Raw genomic sequence first — 26,282 nt, forward strand, 5'->3', positions numbered from 1 at the left:
CAGCAAAATTAGAACAAGTATTATTTCTATATCCCCAGTGCCTAGTATATTATCTAGCACATTATATGCTGATAATATTTGTTTAATACCTAATTACTCATGTAATTCTCCATTCCAAAGAAAATGCTTTTTATCAACCCATTGGGTTGGAATTACAAAACATAGTCTTAGATGATAATGATGCCAGGTATAATCAGCATCATTATCCATACAGCAAATTTACTTTATCAAAGAAATTTTCCATGACATAATTTCATCCTCAAATATGTCCCATGAGTGCAGGTATTATTTTTTCCAAAGGGGAAACTGAGAACCAAGTCATTTATCTTAGGGCTCATGCCTTACCTATTGTAATGCTGGTGGGACTGAGTATAATTTTTTAAAGACAAAGTTATTATTGTGTATATGGTATGAAGAGGGCTAAAAACTTCCCATAATATAACATGAGATTTTCTTCTCTATGAGCCACTTTAATATCAATAATTATACATTTCACACAGATAGAATCTCCTTATAGAAAATTACAAAGAATTGTTGAAAATACTTTCGTTGAGATGTTCTATGTTTTACTTAATCCTTACTCTTGAGATAACTGGGCCAATTTAGAAAGAACAAGAATAATTTAGTTAAAATTGGCTTCATCAGATTTAACTATTATAGTGATTTTGGGATGAGCACAACTAGCCTTACAATGAAATCACTCTGCTTTATCAAAGCCCTTAAAAGGTGAAATTAGAAGTGCATTCTGTTGGTTATATGAATAAAATTCACTGTCATAATATATTCATTATGGAGATCTCATAGGAGATCATGGCTATCCTTCCAAAGGTACAATGCTTGTTCCTGGATCTCTCACCACAAACAAGTATTGGTGAATCAAAACAAATTCGTATGATTCTAAAAAGACTAAATTCAACATTCACATATGGTATTTTCTTCTACAATTCTTAACTCTTTTGTATATTTTCTTCCATCAAATTCAAGATTCAAATGTAAAGTAATATACAAGAATCTAATGTAATTGTACATTTCAATTATGACAAATGGCTTTACCTACTTTTGCTATTCTTGGCAAACTGTGCACTCACAGTTCTTTCACAACCAGATCTGCCAACAGTCCTATCTACAGGTTTTCTATAGCACAAGGCCAAGGCATAATTCAAGTACTGCACAATAAAAATTATGTTTCAGTGTATGAACCTCCAAGCAGAGGTTCACAAACGTATCTCACAACGTAAAGCTGAGTATTTGGAAGATAATAGGAGGAAAGCAACTTAACCAAAGGGATCAAATTCTAAATTGTCCCCTCTTAATTACAGTTTTCTTATCCTCTTGAGAAAACTTCTTCCACATTCTCAGCCATTATTTATATATCTTAGTGATGAATGGAGATATTGTAGTATAATGTAGTAGCAGATTATAGTCAACTTTCTAGAAAATTTGAGGACACTTACAGTATGCTCCCCTGGAGAAGGAAATGGCAACCCACCCCAGTGTTCTTGTCGGGAGGATCCCATGGACAGAGGAGCCTGGCGGGCTACAGTCCATGGGGTTGCAGAGAGTCCAACATGACTGAAGTGACTTAGCACGCACAGTATTCTTTGCAGGATGAAAATTGATTCATTACACATATATATTCTATATAAGTGGCATATGCACCAAATTTATTCCCAATGCCTTTAAAAATTAATAATAGAAACAAAGATTATCTCTGTATTACCTGATCTATTGAAATAAGTAATTTTATCATTTTTTTAAATTCATGTATTTACTGGTTCCTAGTAGTGTGATTTTTCATATGCCAACTTGTTTAATAGTCAATTAACTTAATTAATTATATGTTTACCTGAAATAAATACACTCAGTTCAGTTCAGTTCAGTTGCTCAGTCGTGTCCAACTCTTTGCGACCCCATGAACTGCAGCACGCCAGGCCTCCCTGTCCATCACCAACTCCTGGAGTTCACTCAAACTCACATCCATCGAGTCCGTGATGCCATCCAGCCATCTCATCATCTGTCATCCCCTTCTCCTCCTGCCCCCAATCCCTCCCAGCATCAGATTCTTTTCCAATGAGTCAACTCTTTACATGAGGTGGCCAAAGTACTGGAGTTTCAGCTTTAGCATCATTCCTTCCAAAGAACACCCAGGACTTATCTCCTTTAGAATGGACTGGTTGGATCTCCTTGCAGTCCAAGGGAATCTCAGGACTCTTCTCCAATACCACAGTTCAAAAGCATCAATTCTTCGGCACTCAGCTTTCTTCACAGTCCAACTCTCACATCCATACATGACCACTGGAAAAACCATAGCCTTGACTAGACAGACCTTTGTTGGCAAAGTAATGTCTCTGCTTTTGAATATGCTATCTAGGTTGGTCATAACTTTCCTTCCAAGGAGTAAGCGTCTTTTAATTTCATGGCTGCAGTCACCATCTGCAGTGATTTTGGAGCCCAAAAAAATAAAGTCTGACACTGTTTCCACTGTTTCCCCATCTATTTGCCATGAAGTGATGGGACCAGATGCCATGATCTTCATTTTCTGAATGTTAAGTTTTAAGCCAACTTTTTCACTCTCCACTTTCACTTTCATCAAGAGGCTCTTTAGTTCCTCTTCACTTTCTGCCATAAGGGAGGTGTCATCTACATATCTGAGGTTACTGATATTTCTCCCGGCAAACTTGATTCCAGCTTGTGTTTCTTCAACCCCAGCTTTTCTCATGATGTACTCTGCATATAAGTTAAATAAGCAGGGTGACAATATACAGCCTTGATGTACTCCTTTTCCTATTTGGAACCAGTCTGTTGTTCCATGTCCAGTTCTAACTGTTGCTTCCTGACCTGCATATAGGTGTCTCAAGAGGCAGTTCAGGTGGTCTGGTATTCCCATCCCTTGAAGAATTTTCCACAGTTTATTGTGATCCACATAGTCAAAGGCTTTGGCTTAGTCAATAAAGCAGAAATAGATGTTTTTCTGGAACTCTCTTGCTTTTTCGATGATCCGGCGGATGTTGGTAATTTGATCTCTGGTTCCTCTGCTTTTTCTAAAACCAGCTTGAACATCTGGAAGTTCATGGTTCACGTATTGCTGAAGCCTGGCTTGGAGAATTTTGAGCATTATTTTACTAGCATGTGAGATGAGTGCAATTGTGCAGTAGTTTGAGCATTCTTTGACATTGACTTTCTTTGGGATTGAAATGAAAACAGCTTTTCTAGTGTGGCCACTGCTGAGTTTTCCAAATTTGCTGGCATATTGAGTGCAGCACTTTCACAGCATCATCTTTCAGGATCAGTATTCTTGCCTTGAGAACTGCATAAACAGTATGAAAACAGTATAAATAGATTAAGAACCCCTAATTAATCAGACATTAGCTAGATGTTACCATAAAGTTATTTTCCTAGTATAATTAAAGTCCCTATTCAGTTGACTTTAAGAAAAATTATCTTTTACAATTGGAGGGTATCTGTCTGAGTCTTATGGAAGGATTTAAATGCAGAATTGAGGTTTCACCAGGGTAGAAAAGTAATTCTGCCTGGGAACAACAGCTTTGGCCCATGCCATATGTTCAAACTTTCCCATAATCATCCCTTTCTGAGTACTCATCCTAGGAATTCAGGACTGGCTTACTTGCCATAATGGTGTAAGCCAATTCTTGTAAATTCACTCTTCTGTGTGCTCTCTTTCTATATGTGTGTGTGCATACTTCAGTTTTATCTATTAATTTGGCTAGGTTATCATACCACTGATTTAAATGTTGCCATGAAAGTATTTATATAATCAGCTGAATTTAAGTAAAGGAGATTATTTTGTATAATGTGGGTGAACCTCATCCCATCAGTTGAAGGTCTTAAGAGCAAAAATGAGGTTTTCAAAGAAGAAATGAATAAGTATGTGAGATATATATATATATATATATATATATATACAGATCTCATATGCTTTTCTTATTATGTATTATAATTACATACATTACATATATTATATATAAATCATTATATATATATATATATATATATATATATATATATATATATAGTATAGGCATATTTCCTATGGGATCAGTTACAGATAAATGCAAGACATTGTACTGTGTTCTCTAGGAGATACATACATACATAGGAGTTCACTATTAGTAGAAAAAATAAGAAGAAAGCATTAATATGCAACAGAAAGTGATAATAAAACTATAAACAAGGTAAAGGTAAAATGATTTGGAAGTTCAATGCAGAAAAGTCATGGACAAACTGAAAAAACCCAAGAAGGGTTGAATCCAATTATTAATCAATTTACATCTAATTTTATACTTTACAGTGTAAAAGTAAATTTAAGACAGATAAAAGTTATTTCAGTTATAAACTTACACAGAGTGTATATATATATATATATATATCCTCCATTTTAAAATCCTTTTCACTGTGAAGTCTTAAAAAATGTGCTTCATGGCTTCACATATATATAAATATATGATATAGATAATCTATGATAAGTTTATTAATCAAAATTAAGAAAAAAGTAGGACATTTTACGGTTTTTAAATTATGCTACTGTTTAGTTCAATAGCTGACTTATAAATACATTGTCCTGAGGGCAAAATATACAATCTATTCCTTTGGCATCATATAGAAACAATTTAGGTCATCCATCATGGCTCAGTCAGTAAGATTCTGCCTGAAATTCAGGAGACCCAGGTTCAAACTCTGGGTCGGGAAGATCCCCTAGAGAAAGAAATGGCAACCCACTCCAGTATTCTTCCCAGAGAATCCCATGGACAGAAGAGCCTGGTGGGTCCATGGAGTCAGTGTCAGACATGACTGAGTGACTAAACTTTCAATTTAGAAACAATTTAGAGTAAAAGGGAAAGGTGATTAGATTTGAATATCTCTAAAGGCATGAAGGTTTTTAATTAAATATTTGACCATGTTTCTATATTTAATTAAGAAAAATTCATACCTTTAGAGCTCTTTGAATCTAATCTTCTCATCCCTTTTATTCTATTTCTAAAGTTAAAGTTCTAGAACTAACACCCAAAAACTATATCCTTTTCATTATAGGGGACTGGAATGCAAAAGCAGGAAGTCAGGAAATACCTGGAGTAACAGGCCAATTTGGCTTTGGAATAAAAAACAAAGCAGCCAAAGGCTAACAGACTTTTGCAAAGAGAAAGCACTGGTCATAGCAAACACCCTCTTCCAGCAACACAAGAGAAGACTCTACACATGGACGTCACCAGATGGTCAATACTGAAATCAGATTGATTATATTCTTTGCAGCCAAAGATGGAGAAGCTCTATACAGTCAGCCAAAACAAGACCAGTAGATGACTGTGGCTCAGATCATGAACTCCTTATTTCCAAATTCAGACTGAAATTAAAGAAAGTGGAGAAAACCACTAGACCATTCAGGTATGACCTAAATCAAATCCCTTATGATTATACAGTGGAATAAGAAATAGATTCAAGGGATTAGATCTGATAGACAGAGTGCCTGAAGAACTATGGACAGAGGTTTGTGACATTGTACAAGAGGCAGTGATCAATACCATCCCCAAGAAAAAGAAATATAAAAAAGCAAAATGGTTGTCTGAGGAGGCTTTACATATAGCTGAGAAAACAAGAGAAGTGAAAGGCAAAGGAGAAAAGGAAAGATATACCCATTTGAATGCAGAGTTCCAAGGAATAGCAAGGAGAAATAAGAAAGCCTTCCTCAGTGATCAGTGCAAAGAAATAGAGGAAAATAATAGAATGGGAAAGACTAGAGATCTCCTCAAGAAAATTAGAGATACCAAGGAAACATTTCATGCAAAGATGGGCATAGTAAAGGACAGAAATGGCATGGACCTAACAGAAGCAGAGGATATTAAGAAGAGGTAGCAAGAATACACAGAAAATCTATACAAAAAAGATCCTCGTGACCCAGATAACCATGATGGTGTGATCACTCACCTAGAGCCAGACATCTTGGAATGCAATGTCAAGTTGACCTTAGGAAGCATCACTATGAACAAAGCTAGTAGAAGCAATGGAATTCCAATTGAGCTATTTAAAATCCAAAAAGATGATGCTGTGAAAGTGCTGCACTCAATATGCCAGCAAATTTGGAAAACTCGGCAGTGGCCACAGGGCTGGAAAAGGTCAGCTGTCATGCCAATCTCAAAGAATGCCAATGCAAAAGAATGCTCAAACTACCACACAATTTCACTCATCTCACTTATTGGCAAAGTAATGCTCAAAATTCTCCAAGAAAGCCTTCAACAGTACACGAACCATTAACTTCCAGATGTTGAAGCTAGATTTAGAAAAGACAGAGGAACCAGAGATCAAATAGCCAACATCCATTAAATCATTGAAAAGGCAAGATAGTTCCAGAAAAACATCCAATTCTGCTTTATTGGATAAAACAAATCTTTGGCAGTGTAGATCACAATAAACTATTGAATATTCTTAAAGATATGGGAATACCAGACCACCTTACGTGCCTCCTGAGAAATTTGTATGCAGCTCAATAAGCAACAGTTAGAACTGGACATGGAACAACAGACTGGTTCCAAATAGGAAAAGGAGTATGTCAAGGCTGTATATTGCCACCCTGCTTATTTAACTTATATGTAGAAGGCATTATGTGAAATGCTGGCTGGATAAAGCACAAGCTGGAATCAAGACTGCAGAGAGAAATATCAATAAACTCAGATACACAGATGACACCACCCTTATGGCAGAAAGTGAAGAAGAACTTATTGATGAAAGTGAAAGAGGAGAGTTAAAAAGTTGGCTTAAAACTCAACATTCAGAAAACTAAGATCATGGCATCTGGTCCCATCATTTCATGGCAAATAGATGGGGAAATAATGGAAACAGTGGCAGACTTTATTTTTGGGGGCTCCAAAATCACTGCTGATGATGACTACAGCCATGAAATTAAAAGATATTCCTTGGGAAAAAGCTATGACCAACCTAGACAGCATATTAAAAAGCAGAGACATTACTTTGCCAACAAAAGTCTGTCTAGTCAAATCTATGGTTTTTCCAGTAGTCATGTATGGATGTGAGAGTTGGACTATAAAGAAAGCTGAGCACCAAAGAATTGATGCTTTTGAACTGTGGTGTTGGAGAAGACTCTTGAGAGCCCCTTGGACTGCAAGGAGATCCTAAAGGAAATCAGTCCTGAACATTCTTTGGAAGGACTGATGCTGAAGCTGAAACTCCAATACTTTGGCCACCTGATGTGAGAACTGACTCATTGGAAAAGACCTTGATGCTGGGAAAGATTGAAGGCGGGAGAAGACAGGGATGACAGAGGATGAAATGTTTGGATGGCATCACTGACTCAATGAACACTGAGTTTGAGTAAGCTCCAGAAGTTGATGATGGATAGGGAAGCCTGGAGTGCTGTAGTCCTTTGTAGGTCACAGAGTCATGCATGACTGAGCAACTGACCTGAAATGAACTGACCATGTCACATAAAACAACATGTATCCATTGGAGACCATTAATAAACACAAATGAAATATGTCTGTGGCAATTACTCATTTCTGGGACATGTCAAAATTTTGTAATTATTTCAAACAATGGTACTAATATTTTAATAGTCAGTCTTATTTGGTAGACTAAATTATAAATGTTATAATACTTAGATATGTATCCTGGCCACAGTTACCCATGTGTTTTAGCTTGTAGTACACCATGTTTCTCCATCATTCATACTTTCTGTGTTCTTGTTCATTTCCCTTCATTTTCACTTTAAATCTATATAACCGAAAGACTGAGTTTTCCACTGATGATGCAAAGTAAAGCACAGTCATCAGTGAATCTTACAAACTTTCTGAAATGAGAAAAGGATTCGATTAAATTAAGCAGATAGTATTCACCTGGTCAAAAATGTATTACTAATCAAATTCCTAGGTAAACAAATTTCAAATTTTAGCCAGAGAAGAAAAAAGTTCTCTCCATGCAATATGAACACAGGGTTAATGTTGGCTCTCCTGATATAGCAGTCTATATGGCAATGACACAACATATACACATAAATTAATGTTTAGTAAATTGGACCAAATGTCTCTCTGTTTACATTTGGTCAGACACATTTTAAAATGTATTATATTACCTCCCAGTGAAATAAATAAGAAGCTCTCTTCTACCTGTAGCAGGCTGTCTCAGCATAGAACACTGTTCCTTGGAAGCAGGTACTATGACACATTTTTAATCAGAGTTCTACTAATTAATCCCCCTAGAATGGTACATCTGAGAGAAGCAAATGCATCCTTTCATTAAAATCCAAGTCCTTTCCATAAAAACCAGTAATTTCTGTTTTCATTTACAGAAAAGATGATGGGAATTCACCAAATTGGCTCCTAGTGTGGTATTCAAGGAGTAAGCATGAGGGTCAGAAAGCAAATTAACACAGACCTCAATCAGATGTTGAATAGCTTCATACTGACAAGTGTAGGAGGAGAATTAGTTATTTAATTCCAGCTAAATAAAACCATTTAGTTGAAATGAGACAAATTACTGAGTAAACAATTTAACTGCATCAACATGAGGCTTAATAATATTTTATTTGTTTAACCAAAAATCAACAATGGAAATAGCATAGAAACCACTTTTCACTACCATTGGTAACTAACACTGTTTCTGTATCCCATGGCTTTAATAGTCAGGAAATGTGTGATTTATTGCTGTTGAATTAGAGACCTGTTTTCAACACAATTAATTAATGTGATAAGCATTTATACAATAATAATGTGGTTACAAGAAGTGCAATATGATAAAGTAGAAAAAGATACCATTGAAAGTATATAAAACTACAAAATCATCCTGCAGCAGAAAGGAAGGCAGAGTGTCCCTTTGCAAACTACCTCCAAATCCCATCTCCAAACTTCTTCAGTGACCCTCCAATGTGAAGATGCTCTCTCAAGATTATATAAGCTAATGAAATCATTTATCTATACAGACTCTAGTTTAAGCTCATAAAGTTGTAGTATACCAACCCAACTAAGGCATAACCAAGCAAAATGACTTATGAAATCTGAATAAAAATCAAATTACTGAGAGGAAAAATGTCAAATCCACTATTTTATACAAAAAAAGAAGAAACCTGCATGAATACTAGATTTTTATGCAGCTATTAAAAATGTGTATTTTTTAAGAAACATGGTTGAGTTATGCCACTTTAAATTCAAAGCAAAAAAAAGAACAATATGTACAACAAACTGCAAGTATCTGAAAATGTGTAAGTGGATAAGTGCAAGAAAGGAATACATGAGGATAAAAATAGTTGCTCTGTTAGGATTATGTAATTTTGGAATTTTTCTCTTTCAAAGACTCCTTTAGTATTATTGATACATCAACTTATTCACTAAAGTCCAATGAACAGAAAATCCAAACAAAAAAACATAGCCAACAAAGAAAAATTATAGCCCGTGGCTCAGTACAATTTTCCTTACAAGCATTATACTTTAACAGCACAAAAACTGTATCATAGAATGTATAGGTTAAATGAAAAACTCTTGTTATGGTTGGGTCCTCTCTCTTCCCACTGTCTCAGAATATTTGAAAAAAGGGCAGAACAAATAGACTGGTATCCATTAGGAGGACTTCTATTATAGGGAAATTTTTACTTTGAAACATTAGAATTTCTCATTTGAAGATCATCCTCAGGGTCTTATTGATCTTTGTGTTCTTAGTTCAGGCCTGGCTCAGTTGCTCAATAAAGACTTCTACAATTAATAGCTAAATGATTATTATTATATCTGAACACAAACTTTTCGGCTACAATCTTTGTATAATAGCAACTGTGAATAAGATTTATTGGAGATTTCAGAATAATTACAGGGTCCATTATTGAAAACATAATACTCAGTGATTTTTATAAAACTGGTCTACTAAATCAGAAGCCCAGGATGATTTATTTTATGAAACTTTCCAAATATTTAGGAAGCTTGTAAAAAAATTTTGAAAATATACTTTGTGCATATTAACTGACTTTTCAGGTCTCTAAAACAAGAAGAATAAACCAGTAATGTATTCTACAGAGAATGTACTCCCAAGAAGTTTGGTAATAACAAACATCATGAGAACAACATAAAAACTATTCTTGCATTTCATTACTATCCTTTCATAAATATAGGCAGAAGCATATGTGCACATACACACACACTCTTATGAGTGGTAGTGTAACTATGCATCTAGTAGAGGCAACATGTTATAATAGCAAATAATGATGACAGATTATTGGTGTGAACTTTCATCCAAGATAACTTCTGAGGAAATTAACCAGGTATCTGATAAATGCTGTTCATTTTTTTCAACAGAACGAACTGATCTGGCATCACAGGAATTTTTGAATCTTTAGAAGAGAGTTCATCCTAAATTGCTTCTCTAATGTTTATGAGAAGAAAAACTTATCTCAATATCTTGAAGAAAATTTGTGGGCCAAATAATGCATCACTGCTCTAAGCCAATTTGACATATAGGATTATAATTTTATAACACTTCTAGAGCATATAGTATATTTATTTCATATAAATCAGACAATAAAGGTTAGGATATTCCCACCCTGGATTACAGTATGTAACATCTTACAGAAAAAAGAAGTAATTTGCATGTTAGTCCTATACCTAGATTTGGTATATCAAAGTATGAAAGTATGATAAAGTTGAGTTTTTAAAAACATGTAGCCACACTACCCACACCAGTGGTCCTAATGATGATACAGCAGGACATTACCATCCCCCTCCCCCACCTGATGGCAGCAGAACTCTGCTATCCCTGCAAAGGCGGTGCCAACAAGGCTAGTGTTTCCTGGCCCCCTACTCAGCAGCAGTAGTAGCAGATCTAAGTCTTGCATCTCCCAGCCATTCACACAGCAGCAAAAAGCAACCAAAATCTCCAGTCTCCCAGCTCTATACTCATGAGAACAAGATGGTCCAGACTTGATGTTTCCCATCTAACTACTCAACAGTAGGAAAACAAATAACAGGCTTGATATCTTCCTGGCTCCAAATCTAGTGGTAGATGGTGACTTAGAAACAACATTTATCAACACTTCTACCCAATGACAAAGGGTAGCCCAGGCAGCTGTCACCACCACCACCCCCGAGCAACAGTGGCAGAGATTGAGCAGGAAGCTAACTGGCAAGGCAACTCAGTGCAGCAGAACAAGATAAATGTTCTGTTCCACAAACCCAGTGTTACTCAGTCTCCTAATGGCATATCAAGAGGCCTAGGGAATCCCTTTTGCCCACATGGGATAACCAACAGGGATTGCGGCATAGGAAAAACACTTCATCTGGCAATTATTATCTTGAAGCAAATGAAAAAAATTACAAAATCTCAGCAAAGAAACAGAAGCAAGGAAAAGAATCAGATGGAATTAAAACACTGGAAAAGACAAAAAAAAAAAAAAAAAAAGAATCAAAACCTTACTGAATGGTCTCAATATAGGAATGGAGAACACAGAGAAAAGATTCAGTAAACCTCAGGGCACAGAATTAGAATTCACACAAATTGAAAACCACACACACACACACACACATAAAAGAACAGGGCCTCAGAGACCTGGGAGGCAATAACAAAAGATCTAATATTTGTATCACTGGATAAGGAAAAGAGAATGGTATTCAAAAGGAACTTAAATCCTTAAAAGTGACTAAAGAAAGCTCTCCAAAAAAGAAAGAAAATAAAAGCAGAATAAGGCGTGAAACTTCAGAAAGGAAAAGGAGGAATAAAAGAATGAATAATATAGGGATGACTATAAGGTGAGTTTCTTAAATCATACTTGATATCATACTCAATATTTTTATATTTATATATGTTAATATCTATAGCAACCATGAAGCAAGCTATAGGGTGATATAGTTTTAAAAAACTATAAGTAAATCAAGATTTACAAAAGTATCCCAATCAATATAGGAAGAAAAGAACAGAGAAACAAGAAACTGAGGGGGGAGAAAAGAGTAAATATATGTTAAAATGGTAGACTTATACATAACATATCAATAATTTATCTATAAATGGCATAAATACACAAAAGACAGAGATCAGCAGAATGGATAAAAACCAGTACACAGCTATATGCCATTTACACAAAATTCACTTCAAACAAAGAAGATTGAGTATACAGGGATGGAAAATATATATAATTGAAACACCAAACAAGTGGGAGTAGCTATGTTAATATCAGCTTAAGTATTATACATTTCAGAGCAAAAAAAAAAAAAATATTCAGGATGAAGTGGGACATTAAACAATAATGAAAGGATAAATCCATCAAAAATATATAGAGGTCCTAAATGTGTGTGTATTAAACAAGAGGCTGCAAAATAGGTGAAGCAAAACCTGAGCTGTACACAGAAACAGATAAATTCATGATTATACTTAAGAAATTCAACACCTCAGTTGCACCAGTTAATAAACTAACCAGAAATCAGGAAAGATGTAAAAACAATGGACAATATACTGTCAACCAACAGCACCTAATTAACACTTATAGAACACTCCCACACTATAGCAAGATAGGTATTATTTCCAAGCACCCACTAAACATTCACAAGATATACCATATACTGAGTCACAAAACAAATCTCAATAAAATTATATAGAACATGTTCTCTAAATATAATTGAATCAAACTAAAAATCAATAGAAAGAACACAATATATTTTAAAGACAAATATTTAAAAATTAAACAATGTACATCCAAATAACCATCAATCAAAAAGGAAGTCTCTTGCTAAATTTCAGAAAGTACTAGAAATTAAAGAAAATGAACACACAATATATCAAAATTTGTAGTATACTATTAAAGCAATGCTGAGTGGGAAATTTATAGCATTAAATACATACAACAGAAAAGAGAAAAGGCATCAAGTAAATAGGCTTAGTTCTTTCCTCAAGGTGATAGAAAAAGGAAGAGCAAAAGAAACCTGAGAAAACATAAGGAATGGAATAATAAAGAAAGCAATAAATTTAAAAATATAAAAATAGAGAAAACAAAGAAAACAAAAGGTTGGATCTTCGTGGCTAGTTGGCATTTTAACTAATGAGGCAAAAAATCTACAAAATTAGGATATGGTATGTACTATATTAGGTCCTTCCAACTGGCGCTAGTGGTAAAGAACCTGCTTGCCAATGCAGGAGATGTAAGAGACATGGGTTTGATCCCTGGGTCAGGGAGATCCCTGGAAAAGGAAATGGATACCCACTTCAGTATTCTTGCCTGGAGAATCTCATAGACAGAGGAGCCCCATGGATGGGCTACAGTCCCTGAGGTTGCAAAGAGTTGGACATGACTGAAGTGACTTTGTGCACACACACATATTAAAAATAAACGTAGATGTAATCATCAGTTAAACTAATAAACTGCAACTCCCGAATTAATTCTGTGACTTTGAAAGTTAGAAGAAAATTAGATATTATACCAGAAGTCATTATTTAGTCTACATGGAAAAATCTGTGATGGACTTTTAGAATATGGCTACTCAAACTCCTAACCACTCACCTTCTTCTCTCCCAATAATTTGTAAATATGCTACTGAAGCTTTATGATTTCAAATAAAAATTCAATATGTTAAAGACTCAAAAGGGGATTCTTATTCATATATATATATACATACATATATTTATATATATATACGTATATATATATATACATATGTATATATAAAATCTAAAACTCTAAACCTATATTTTAAAGATATGGGACAGTTGAGTAGGGAAGATACTTTTGTGTTAAGGCAGAATAAGGGCATTCTCAAAACAAGCAGAGGGTAATATTACATTTATTGTACTTATAGGCGAGGATAGCTATAACTTCTGGAAAAGAACATAAACTAGAATTTTGGAAATGAAGGAGATCCCAGAAGCCATCTGTTATATAGTATATACAATAGGTCAAATAAACTAATTGTCAAGTTCCTAAACTGGAGAATAATATTGTGATTTTCTAAATGTATTTGTTTAATGATAATATGCTTTCTACTAAATGAAAAACAAATTTGAAGGTCTTAGGTATAAACTAGAAAAACATGTGTAAGATGTGTAATTTAAGATTCAACATAGTAAAGATGTCAACTCACTGGAATGCTAGGAAAGATTGAAGGCAAGAGGACAAAGGGACAACAGAGGATGAGATGGTTGAATGGCACCACCCACTAAACAGACATGAATTTGAGAACCTCAGGGAGATAGTAGAGGACAGAGGAGCCTAGTGTTCTGCAGTCCACAGGGTTGTGAAGAGTGGGACATGACTTAGTGACTGAGCAATAACAACAACATGTTTATTGCCACATAATTCAAAATAGCCAAGATATGTAAACAACCAAACACTCATCAATAGATTAATGGATAAAGATGTGTTACATATACACTATGGAATACTATTTATCCAAGAGAAAAGAAGGTATCCTTTCATTTGTGACAATGTAGTTCAACCTTGAGCACATTATTCTAAGTGGGTTAAGTCAGGCAAAGACAAGTACCATATGATATTACTTTTATGTGGAGTCTAAAAAATTAAACCTGTAAGGAACAGAATAAAATAGTGGTTACCAGGGAATGTGGGTAAGAAATATAAGACAGAGGGTAAAACATTTTAATAACTAGTAAAAAAAAAAAGCCATAGCTAATTAACACAGCAATGAACATAGACAAAAATAGTGTACTATAATTCTGTAATGTGATAATTATCACTACAAGGGAATCATATCACAATTTATAAATGCATCATTGAAAAGACCCTGACTCTGGGAAAGATTGAAGGCAGGAGGAGAAGGGGACAACAGAGGATGAGATGGTTGGATGCCATCATTGACTTGATGGACATGAGTTTGAGCAAGGTCTGGGAGTTGGTGATGGACAGGGATGCCTGTGGTGCTGCAGTCCATGGGGTCCCAAGAGAGTCAGACGCAACTGAGCGACTGAACTGAACAGAATGCACTGTACATCTTAAACTTATACAATGTTACAGATCAAATTAATTCAATAAAATACTTATTAAATAGTAATCATTTCAATTCTCTTCATTTAAATTTGTAGATACATAAAAACCTTAGTGATCTTACCTTAGGTGACTGACATCTTTAACTACATAGCAATGAGGAGAAAGATACTTTAGCTTTATCTTAGCAAACCAATTCAAATCATTTTCAGCATGTGTTTGGGTTATTGTAAATTCCAGAGATAAGATTGGTTTATGATGAATTGCTGGAGTAGGTGCAGCAAGAAAAGGATGAATAAAACCAATAGCAGAGTTCAAAATGCAGTTCTTAACTGCTTTGAAAAGAATTGTAGAGCATTTTAAGCAGGTACAAACAAAGGGAAGAAATATCTTTTAACAGAAGTTTTATTTGGTTATCCAGGAAATACTTCTGTCTCTGGAGGAATACATTCATTTGCTCTGTTTAGTTATGTGAATTTCACCTACGCATATGTATGCTTTTGTTATGCAAAATGCCATGGGGTGTTTTTAGTGCTTATTTTCTTCTCTCTCTCTCTCTTTTTACATTAAGAATTACATATCAAGGGACAATATATTATTTTGTGCAAAATATATAACTACAGCCAAAGCAGGAGGTAGCATTTAAGTGCTGTTGCTATGGATAGAATCTTGAGGCCAGTAATATTTTCTAATTAGAAGTTTGCTCTGCATCATCCTTTTCAAATCCATTATGGTTTTAAATGTTAAACTGTGGTGGTTTTTCAAATATTGCTTGGATAATGGTGATTAGGAAAAAGTTGAAATAAATGTCCACTGGGTGCCCCTACCTGAATTATTCTCAGGCAATTAAAAACGAGAATATCCTGTACAGAATTCCATCATTTATACCACCAATACTCCTTCTGTGTCCCTTATTTTGATAAATTGCTCTAAATTTCTTGCAGATCCCAAATTAAATAAATGTAGTTCCTTGATTCTCCACCACAGCAGCATATTAGGATAACCTAAACAGATTGTTTTTAATCAATAGGCCTTGTTTTCTTTAGAGGAGTTTAAGTTTATAGACAGGCAAGTACAGGATTTCCACATCCTCCCTTTCTCCATGTACAGTTTCCTTTAAAATTCACATTTTGTGTCAGTATAGTACAATCATTACAACTGTTAAAAAGAAAGAACAGGTCCACAATGGAGTCACTTATGCTAACATCCACTAAGACTTAAAACCTAAACCCACTGCATTCTCAGTCTCTCCCATGAGTGGAATTCTAAACCAAAATCAGTTTAAAATCTCCCAGTCAATACCACGGAAGTAATTTGCCTAAAATCCCCAATATTCCTCTAAAGGCAGGTGATCTTAGTCGCACCAATACTCCGTTTTAACTTCCTTGGCCCACCATTTTCCTGCCTATAAAAAAAATTTTCTTTTACTTATTTTTTAAAATTGGAGGATAATTGCTTTACAAGGCTGTGTTAGTTTGTGCTATACAACAGTGTGAATGATCTGTAAGTATACATACATCTCCTCTCTCTTGAAACTCCTTCCCATGCCCCCATCTCCCATTTTCATTTTGTACAACTCCTAAGAGTGCCTTTCTACTTGCTAGATGAGATACCGCCAGGTCCAAGAACTGTGGATTAAAACCAATTAGATATTTAAATTTACTCAGTTGAATTTAAGTTTTTAACACACCTGGTGAACCAATACTGACACATTAACTGAATTTCCATAGTTTACATCAGGATTCACTCTTTCTGATATACATTCCATGAGTTTTAAAAGATGCATCATGACATATTTCCATCACTATTGTATCATATAGAATAGTTTCAGGGTCCAAAAAATCCTCTCTTCTCTACCTACTCATCCCTCCCTTACAACCTCATAACCCCTAGCAACCACTGATCCCTTTACTAGCATAACAGTTTTTCTTTTCCACAAAGTCATAGAATTGGAATCATAAAATATACAGCCTCCTTAGGTAGCCTTCTTTGACTTAGCAATATGCTTTTAATATTTCACCATGTGTCTCCATGGCTTGGTAGCTAATTTTTTTTTAACCTCTGAATAATATTCCATTGTCTAGATGGACCAGTTTGTTTGTCCATTCACTTATTGAAGGTTATCTTGACTGCTTTGGTGTTATGGCAAATGTGATAAAGATGCTATAAACATTCATACGCAAATGCTTGCATAGACCTTAGTTTTCAGGTTATTTGGGTAAATACCAAGGAGCAAGACTACTAAATTATATGGGAAGAGTATGTTGAGTTCTGTCAGAAACCGCCACACTGTCTTCCAGTTTGAATATATCATTTTTCATTCCCACCAGCGATGAATGAGTGTCTGTTGCTCCACATTCTCATCATTTGTTGCCAGTGTTTTGAATTGTAACCATTCAAATAGTTGAGTAGCAGTATTCCATTGGTTTAATTTGCAATTAGCCCATGGCATATGATGTTAAGCATCTTTTTACATGATTCTTTGCCATCTGCATATCTTCAAGGATGTGTCTCTCTTCAGATATCTGGTCAACTTTTGAATTGGACTGTTTTCTTTTTGAGTACTCTTGCCTAGAAAATTCCATGGATGGAGGAGCCTGGTGGGCTACAGTCCATGGAGTCACAAAGAGTCAGACACAACTGAGTGACTTCACGACTTCATGACATGATGAGCTCCTTGTATATGTTGGATATTGGTACTTTATAAGATATGTATTTTGCAAAGATTTTCTCCCAGCCTGTGGTTTATCTTTTAATTTTCGTAAAAGTATCTTTCATAGGGCAGAAGTCTTTAATTTCACTGAAATTCAACTAGCAATTTTTACTTTCATAGATCATGCTTTTAGTGTTGTATCTGAACAATCATCACCAAACCAAGGCACAATATTCCATTTTTTTAAATGGTGATATCCAGGCCACACATAAGAGGTGGCCTAGGCAATAGCATTTTTAAAGTCCATCCCTGCCCCTGCAATTTTCATGCTTGACCATAGTGAGAAATTACTACTAAGAAAGTAAGCTTATATAGAGGATCATGTCATCTGCAAATAGTGAGAGTTTTACTTCTTCTTTTAAAGGAATCCAAATTGGAAAAGAAGAAGTAAAACTCTCACTATTTGCAGATGACATGATCCTCTACATAGAAAACCCTAAAGACTCCACCAGAAAATTACTGTAACTAATCAATGAATATAGTAAAGTTGCAGGATATAAAATCAACACACAGAAATCCCTTGCATTCCTATACACTAATAATGAGAAAACAGAAAGAGAAATTAAGGAAACAATTCCATTCACCATTGCAACGGAAAGAATAAAATACTTGGGACTATATCTACCTAAAGAAACTAAAGACCTATATATAGAAAACTCTAAAACACTGGTAAAAGAAATCAAAGAGGACACTAATAGATGGAGAAATATACCATGTTCATGGATTGGAAGAATCAATATAGTGAAAATGAGTATACTACCCAAAGCAATTTATAGATTCAATGCAATCCCTATCAAGCTACCAACAGTATTCTTCACAGAGCTAGAACAAATAATTTCACAATTTGTATGGAAATACAAAAAACCTTGAATAGCCAAAGCGATCCTGAGAAAGAAGAATGGAACTGGAGGAATCAACCTACCTGACTTCAGGCTCTACTACAAAGCCACAGTTATCAAGACAGTATGGTACTGGCACAAAGACAGAAATATAGATCAATGGAACAAAATAGAAAGCCCAGAGATAAATCCACGCACATATGGACACCTTATCTTTGACAAAGGAGGCAAGAATATACAATGGATTAAAGACAATCTCTTTAACAAGTGGTGCTGGGAAATCTGGTCAACCACTTGTAAAAGAATGAAACTAGAACACTTTCTAACACTGTACATAAAAATAAACTCAAAATGGATTAAAGATCTAAACGTAAGACCAGAAACTATAAAACTCCTAGAGGAGAACATAGGCAAAACACTCTCTGACATACATCACAGCAGGATCCTCTATGACCCACCTCCCAAAATATTGGAAATAAAAGCAAAAATAAACAAATGGGACCTAATTAACCTTAAAAGCTTCTGCACATCAAAGGAAACTATTAGCAAGGTGAAAAGACAGCCTTCAGAATGGGAGAAAATAATAGCAAATGAAGCAACTGACAAAAAACTAATCTCAAAAATATACAAGCAACTCCTACAGCTCAACTCCAGAAAAATAAATGACCCAATCAAAAAATGGGCCAAAGAGCTAAATAGACATTTCTCCAAAGAAGACATACAGATGGCTAACAAACACATGAAAAGATGCTCAACATCACTCATTATCAGAGAAATGCAAATCAAAACCACTATGAGGTACCATTTCACGCCAGTCAGAATGGCTGCGATCCAAAAGTCTACAAATAATAAATGCTGCAGAGGGTGTGGAGAAAAGGGAACCCTCTTACACTGTTGGTGGGAATGCAAACTAGTACAGCCACTATGGAGAACAGTGTGGAGATTCCTTAAAAAACTGGAAATAGAACTGCCTTATGATCCAGCAATCCCATTGCTAGGCATACACACTGAGGAAACCAGAAGGGAAAGAGACACGTGTACCCCAATGTTCATCGCAGCACTGTTTAAAATAGCCAGGACATGGAAGCAACCTAGATGCCCATCAGCAGATGAATGGATAAGAAAGCTTTGGTACATATACACAATGGAGTAGTACTCAGCCATTAAAAAGAATACATTTGAATCAGTTCTAATGAGGTGGATGAAACTGGAGCCTATTATACAGAGTGAAGTAAGCCAGAAGGAAAAACAGTATACTAACACATATATATGGAATTTAGAAAGATGGTAACAATAACCCTGTGAACCAGACAGCAAAAGAGACAGTGATGTATAGAACAGTCTTATGGACTCTGTGGGAGAGGGAGAGGGTGGGAAGATTTGGGAGAATGGCATTGAAACATGTAAAATATCATGTATGAAACGAGATGCCAGTCCAAGTTCGATGCACGATACTGGACGCTTGGGGCTAGTGCACTGGGATGACCCAGAGGGATGGTATGGGGAGGGAGGAGGGAGGAGGGAGGAGGGTTCGGGATGGGGAACACATGTATACCTGTGGTGGATTCATTTTGATATTTGGCAAAACTAATACAATTATGTAAAGTTTAAAAATTAAATAAAATTTAAAAAAAAAGAAAGTAAGCTTAGAGTCATCTTAGTTTATCATGGTTCTTAAATCCTAAGAACTCCTAGTTTATAGAGACCTTTCTCAATCTGTTCATGAAAACTGCCTGTTGCTTCTTCATTCCAGAGTACAAAGTGTGTCCCAGATACATGAATACATAACTTATAAAGCCTTTGATGAGACTTCATTTTAAGGTTTTCTTTTAATACAGCACAGCAACATTTCAATGTAAGAATTATTTTGTCAAAATTTAGCAAGATCCGAAGACGTTTCCATCCTTATAAGAAAAATATCAGTATTAAAAATAATTACATATTTCCATGTTCCACTGAAATATTTTGGGTCACAAATTGGCAAAGCACCATATTTGTTTCAAAAATGTTTCCATGTTGTCATATTTGCTGCATTAAAATGCACCACACACTACAATATCCTGGTACCATGACATTCTAGTTTTTCCACCTCTCGATAACTTCCACATGCTTTTACTGTTACTGCATAATTCAGACCCTCATCATCCTCCAAATGATTTATCACTTGCCTTCATGACACCCATCAGTTGAATTTCCACTGTATATAGATTAAAGGGCAATTTACTTAGTAAGACATGGAGGACTCTGTAAGCCATATCTGTTAGTCCAAAAGTACACCAAGTCTGTCTCAAAACACAATGCTTGGTCCACAGAAGTGATGAGGAATATGAAAAGCAAATCTGCCAGATCTGAGATCATTGTGCTATTCCTCAACCTCCCCACACTGTTCCTTCCTAAACATGATATACCTACTCCAGCACTTACCCAAACTCATCTTTGAGAATCTTTCAACTTCAACAGTCTCTCCCTTCTCTGAAATCTAAGTACTAAGAGCCATTTTATAATACGGTTAACTATTTATTGTTTTCTGACAATTTTGTGAATACAAATTAATTCTACTGACCAAAACTGTATGCTTATCCTGTTTTTTTTTTTTGTTTGTTTTTGTTTTTTTTACTATTGGCATTTATTGGAGATGTTTGGGGTTCAGTTCCATACTACCACAATAAAGCAAATAACACAAAGAGTCACAAAATTTTTTTGGTTTTCCAATGCGCATAAAAGTTACGTTTACACTATCAGTTCAGTTCAGTTGTTCAGTCATGTCTGACTCTTTGTGACCCCATGAACCGCAGCACACCAGGCCTCCCTGTCCATCACCAAACTCCTGGAATTTACCCAAACTCATGTCCATTAAGTCGGTGATGCCATCTAACCATCTCATCCTCTGTCATCCCCTTCTCCTCCTGCCTTCAATCTTTCCCAACATCAGGGTCTTTTCAAATGAGTCAGCTCTTAGTGTAGTCTATTAAGTGTGCAATAACATTACATCTGAAAAAAAATGCACATGCATTACTTTAAAAATACTATATTGCTTACAAAAAATAGCTAACCATCATCATCGGCGCCTTCAACAAATCTAATCTCTTTGCTGGTGGAAGGTCTTGCTTCCATGTCAATGGCTGCTGACTGACTAGAGTTATTGTTGCTGAAGGCTTGGGTGGCTGTGGCAACTTCTTAAAATAAGACAACAATGAAGTTAACTATACCAATTGACTCTTTCTTTCATGAACAATTTCTCTGTAACATGAAATGCTGTTTGATAGCATTTCACCCACAGGAGAACTTTCAAAATTGGAGTCAATCCTCTCAAACCCTGCTGCTGCTCTAGTAAGAAAGTTTACGTAAAATTCCAAATCCTTTGTTACTATTTCAGCAATCTTCATAATATCTTCACTAGGAGTAGATTCTATCTAAAGAAAGTGATTTATTTACACATTACTAAGAAGCAATTCCTCATCCATTCAAGGTTTAGCTTGAAATTGCAGGAATTCACTCACATCTTTAGGCTCCACTTTTAATTCTAGTTTTCTTGCTATTTCCACCACACCTGTAGTGACTTCTTTTACTGAAGTCTTGAACCCCTCAAAGTGATCCATGAGGGGTTGGAATGGACTTTTCTCTGGATTCAGTTCAGTTCAGTCGCTCAGTTGTGTCCGACTCTTTGTGACCCCATGAATCACAGCACACCAGGCCTCCCTGTCCATCACCAACTCCCAGAGTTCATACACACATGTGCGTCGAGTCGGTGATGCCATCCAGCCATCTCATCCTGTGTCGTCCCCTTCTCCTCCTGCCCCCAATCCCTCCCAGCATCAGGGTCTTTTCCAATGAGTCAACTCTTCGCATTAGGCTTTAATGTAAGGGAATTTTGTGGCTGACTTGATCTTCTATCCAGACCATTAAAACTTCCTGTGTATCAACAATAAGTCTGCTTCACTGTCTTATCATGCACGTGTTCACTGGAGTAGCATTTTTAATTTCCATCAAGAATTTTTTCTTTGCATTCATAACTTGGCTAATTGTTTCACAAAGGAGGCCTAGCTTTCAGCCTATCACAGCTTTAGCATGCATTCCTCACTAAACTCAATCATTTCTAGTTTTTGTTTTAAATTGAGAGACGTGTTACTCATCCTTTCACTTGAACATGTAAAGGACACTGTAAGGTTACTAACTGGCCTAATTTTAATAGGGAGATCTGGAAGAGGGGGGTGGGATCAGGAGAATATCTGGTCAGTGGAGCTGTAAGAATACACAAACATTAATTTTACCATCTTATTTGAGTGCAGTTTGTGGCAGTTTACAATTTTTAAAAACCATGATATTTGCAAAGCACAAAAAGCTAAGTGCAACAAAATGAGGTATGCCTGTATTTGGCATCTGCAACATCACCTACCATCCATTTGGTCACACAGTAGGTGGACTTTCCTGGTAGCTCAGCTGGTTAAGAATCTGCCTGCAATGCAGGAGACCCCATTTGGATTCCTGGGTTGGGAAGATTCCCTGGAGAAGTAATAGGCTACCCACTCCAGGATTCTTGGGCTTCCCTGGTGGCTCAGCTGGTAAAGAATTTGCCTGCAGTGTGGGAGACCTGGGTTCAGTCCCTGGGTTTGGAAGACCCCCTGGAGAAGGGAATGGCTGCCCATTCCAGTATTCAGTCCTTGAGAATTCCAAGGGGTTGCAAAGAGTCAGACATGACTGAGTGACTTTCACTTCACTTCAGGTGCTCAGAAGTTTATTAATTAGACAATTTCAGAACTCTTCAGTATTGGTCCAGTCCATTAATATGTGATTTGCATATATGGCTGCATTAATACTTATATATTACTAAACATTATTGATTGTCCATGTACCAGGAACTCTGTTATGCACTAAAAATACAAAGAATAAGATAGAGTCCCTACCCCTAAGGAGCTTTAAATCTATGGGGGGAAACATGCTTTCAAACAGATTACATTACAGATTGTTGTGTACTCTCTTAAGCATAGACTCCTATGCCCACAAAGAAGATCATCTAACAGGATTTGGGGTTGTGGAGTAGAGAAGCTTTCTTAGAGGAGATGAGATCTAAATTATGTTGAGCAATAAAGAACAGGATTCACTTGTGGGTATTTCCCAGATGAAATGAGTGCATATATACCTCAAGAGACATATATAAGAATGCTCATAGCAGCTTAATTCATAGTAAATTCAAAGTGGAAACTACTGAAATGTCCATAAGCAGTACAATGAATTTTTAAATGGTTGCAAATTCATACAATGGAATACTATATAGTAATGAGAAAGTGTGAACTACTGCTACATGCAACAATGTGGATGAATCTCATAAACAATGTTGAGCAAAAGTTATAAAGTAATATATACATTTATATCAAATTTTAAAAACAGAAAAAATAACCTACAATTATGGCGATTAGGTTTAGACAGAAGGAAATAGCTTGAGGGATCATAAAGAGATTTTTTAGAGTTACTGTAAAGAGAATTTAGTTCTTTTTTTTTTTCATCTGGTTACATGAATGTATTCATGGGTATGAAAAAAATATATGAGAATAAGAAATATGGTAAAGGTAAGAAACAATAAACAGTTAAATTTTATTGAAACTCAAAGCTCCAGGCATAAGATTTTAAGAGGTAAAGCTGGAGGGATCATAGAGGGACTTATAACCATTAAGTGGAGATTGAGCTTTATCCTAAAGAGAATTTAGAAGACATGAACTATTTTAAATAGAAAGGGGATATGATACTTTCACTATTTAAAGATGTACCTGGATGCTCTAGGAAAAATAGTTTGGACGGGATAAAAAATGACAACAGGAAGACTAAACAGATGTCTATTAGAGCAGTATGGGTGAGAAATAAATTATATTAAGGTTTTAATGAAGGTGGAGAAAAGCAAATGTATTCTGGATATTTTGAAGATAGTGCTGAAAGAATTCAGGTATTATTTAGATTTAATGAAGCGAGAAATTAAGAATGACTTTTAGGTTTCTGGATTAGTTTATGTGAATTCATCTCATGTAATGGACAGTCTTTTAGCCATAGGTGTTTGTTTTGAACTGTAAGTCTGAATAGTGAGGGATCAGAGCTATGAATATATAATGCCAGCATCTGTCTGCCCCATCCCTGCATATTTAGAATAGCCTAGTCATAAACAGACACCAGTGTCATTCTGCTCAGTAAGAGTAGTATCTTACTTTTTTCCACAATACTCTCCTGCTGGAGCCTAGCTATGGCCTTGATTCTGCTTACTTTGTCACTCTTTGCAGCCAGTCCTGCCCTAACCCTTTATTGCCTGATCTTGATTCTTCACATTCTTTTGGTACAGCATTTCCCAAACTGTGATTTGTAAAGAAGCAGAATCAAAATCACCAGGGAAACTTAGTGATCAATCAGATTCTGAGACCATTTCCATCACAGCTACCTTAAACATAAAAATTGGGGTGTGTTTGTTTTGCAAAGGTATTGCCATGAATGGAATTAGGTCCGCCACAAATTCATGTTGGTATCTTAACGCCCAGTGTGATGGTACTTGAAAATGGGATCCTTTGGAGGTAATTATATTTAGGTAAGGTCATGACAGGGATTAGGGGTGGGTGGGAGGTTTCACAATGGGATGAGTAACCTTATAAGAGGAAGAAATACCAGATCTCTCTCTGCCATGTGATAACACAGCAAGAAGGTAGCTATCTATAGCCACGAAGACAGCTCTCACCAGAACATGACTATTCTAGCAACCTGATCTAGGAACTCCAACTTTGAGAAAATACTTCTCTGTTGTTGAAGCCATCCAGTCCCCTGAATTTTGCTATGGCAGCCCTGGTTGATTAATATAGATATAGAACACAAAGGCAACAAATGGAGCTGGCCTGCATAATGGAATGACACCAGGAAATGGAAGGCTGACAGGAGCGCGAATTATTCTCTTCTTACCTCTGGAGCTACATGAGCTGTTGTCTCTCCTTCTCTCTGTGATTTTTCTTTAGACTTCTTTCTCATAAGATTGATTTTCTCAAGTTTTCCACAAAAGGCCCTAACATGGTTAACCCTGAATGGCAGCCTCGGTTCCTGAGTCTAGATTTTCTCAGTTCCAGGAGTCAGAAGAGACCAAATAAAATAATTGTTGTGTTCCAATTCCAAGTTTCTAGCATGGAGAAAATGAATAGTTCTCCCTGGATCAGGTATCTGCCCCTCCTTCATTTAATTGTGGCCTAAGGTAAAGGTCTTATAATCCACTGTTCACCCAATAGGCTGTACATACAGAGTAGGCTCTCTAAGAAGTAAGTGTAGGTACAAGATCAGATGTCTGACCAGTTGCAAGATATGTGAGTCCTCTGAGGTATTATAAATGTATCTTTCCAGTAAGTGATATGTGTCTTTGTAGATTGTGACTGCTTTTTTTTAAAGTTTATTATTATTATTATTATTTTACTTTACAATATTGTATTGGTTTTGCCATATCAACATGTATCCACCACGGGTGTACACGTGTTCTCCATCCTGAACCCCGCTCCCACCTCCCTCCCCATACCATCCCTCTGGGTCATCCCAGTGCACCAGCCCCAAGCTTCCTGTATCCTGCATCGATCCTAGACTGGCGATTCATTTCTTATATGATATTATACATGTTTTAATGCCATTCTCCCACATCATCCCCGCTCCCTCTCCCACAGAGTCCAAAAGACTGTTCTATACATCTGTGTCTCTTTTGCTGTCTCACATACACATATCTACTTGTTGTGTTATTCTTTTCTCCTCCTCAATTTATCATTAGCATAAGTCTACTCATTTCATTTCTTCCTAT

The 26,282-nt window shown here is 36.0% G+C and overlaps 1 pseudogene; it reads right to left on the bottom strand.

Annotated features, from left to right (window-relative positions):
• Positions 1-21,529: 21,529 nt before the first annotated feature.
• Positions 21,530-26,282, bottom strand: part of LOC113888203 — a 73,385-nt pseudogene continuing 68,632 nt past the window's right edge.

The sequence above is a fragment of the Bos indicus x Bos taurus genome, chromosome X (genome assembly GCF_003369695.1).
Source record: "Bos indicus x Bos taurus breed Angus x Brahman F1 hybrid chromosome X, Bos_hybrid_MaternalHap_v2.0, whole genome shotgun sequence".
Classification (NCBI taxonomy): domain Eukaryota; kingdom Metazoa; phylum Chordata; class Mammalia; order Artiodactyla; family Bovidae; genus Bos; species Bos indicus x Bos taurus.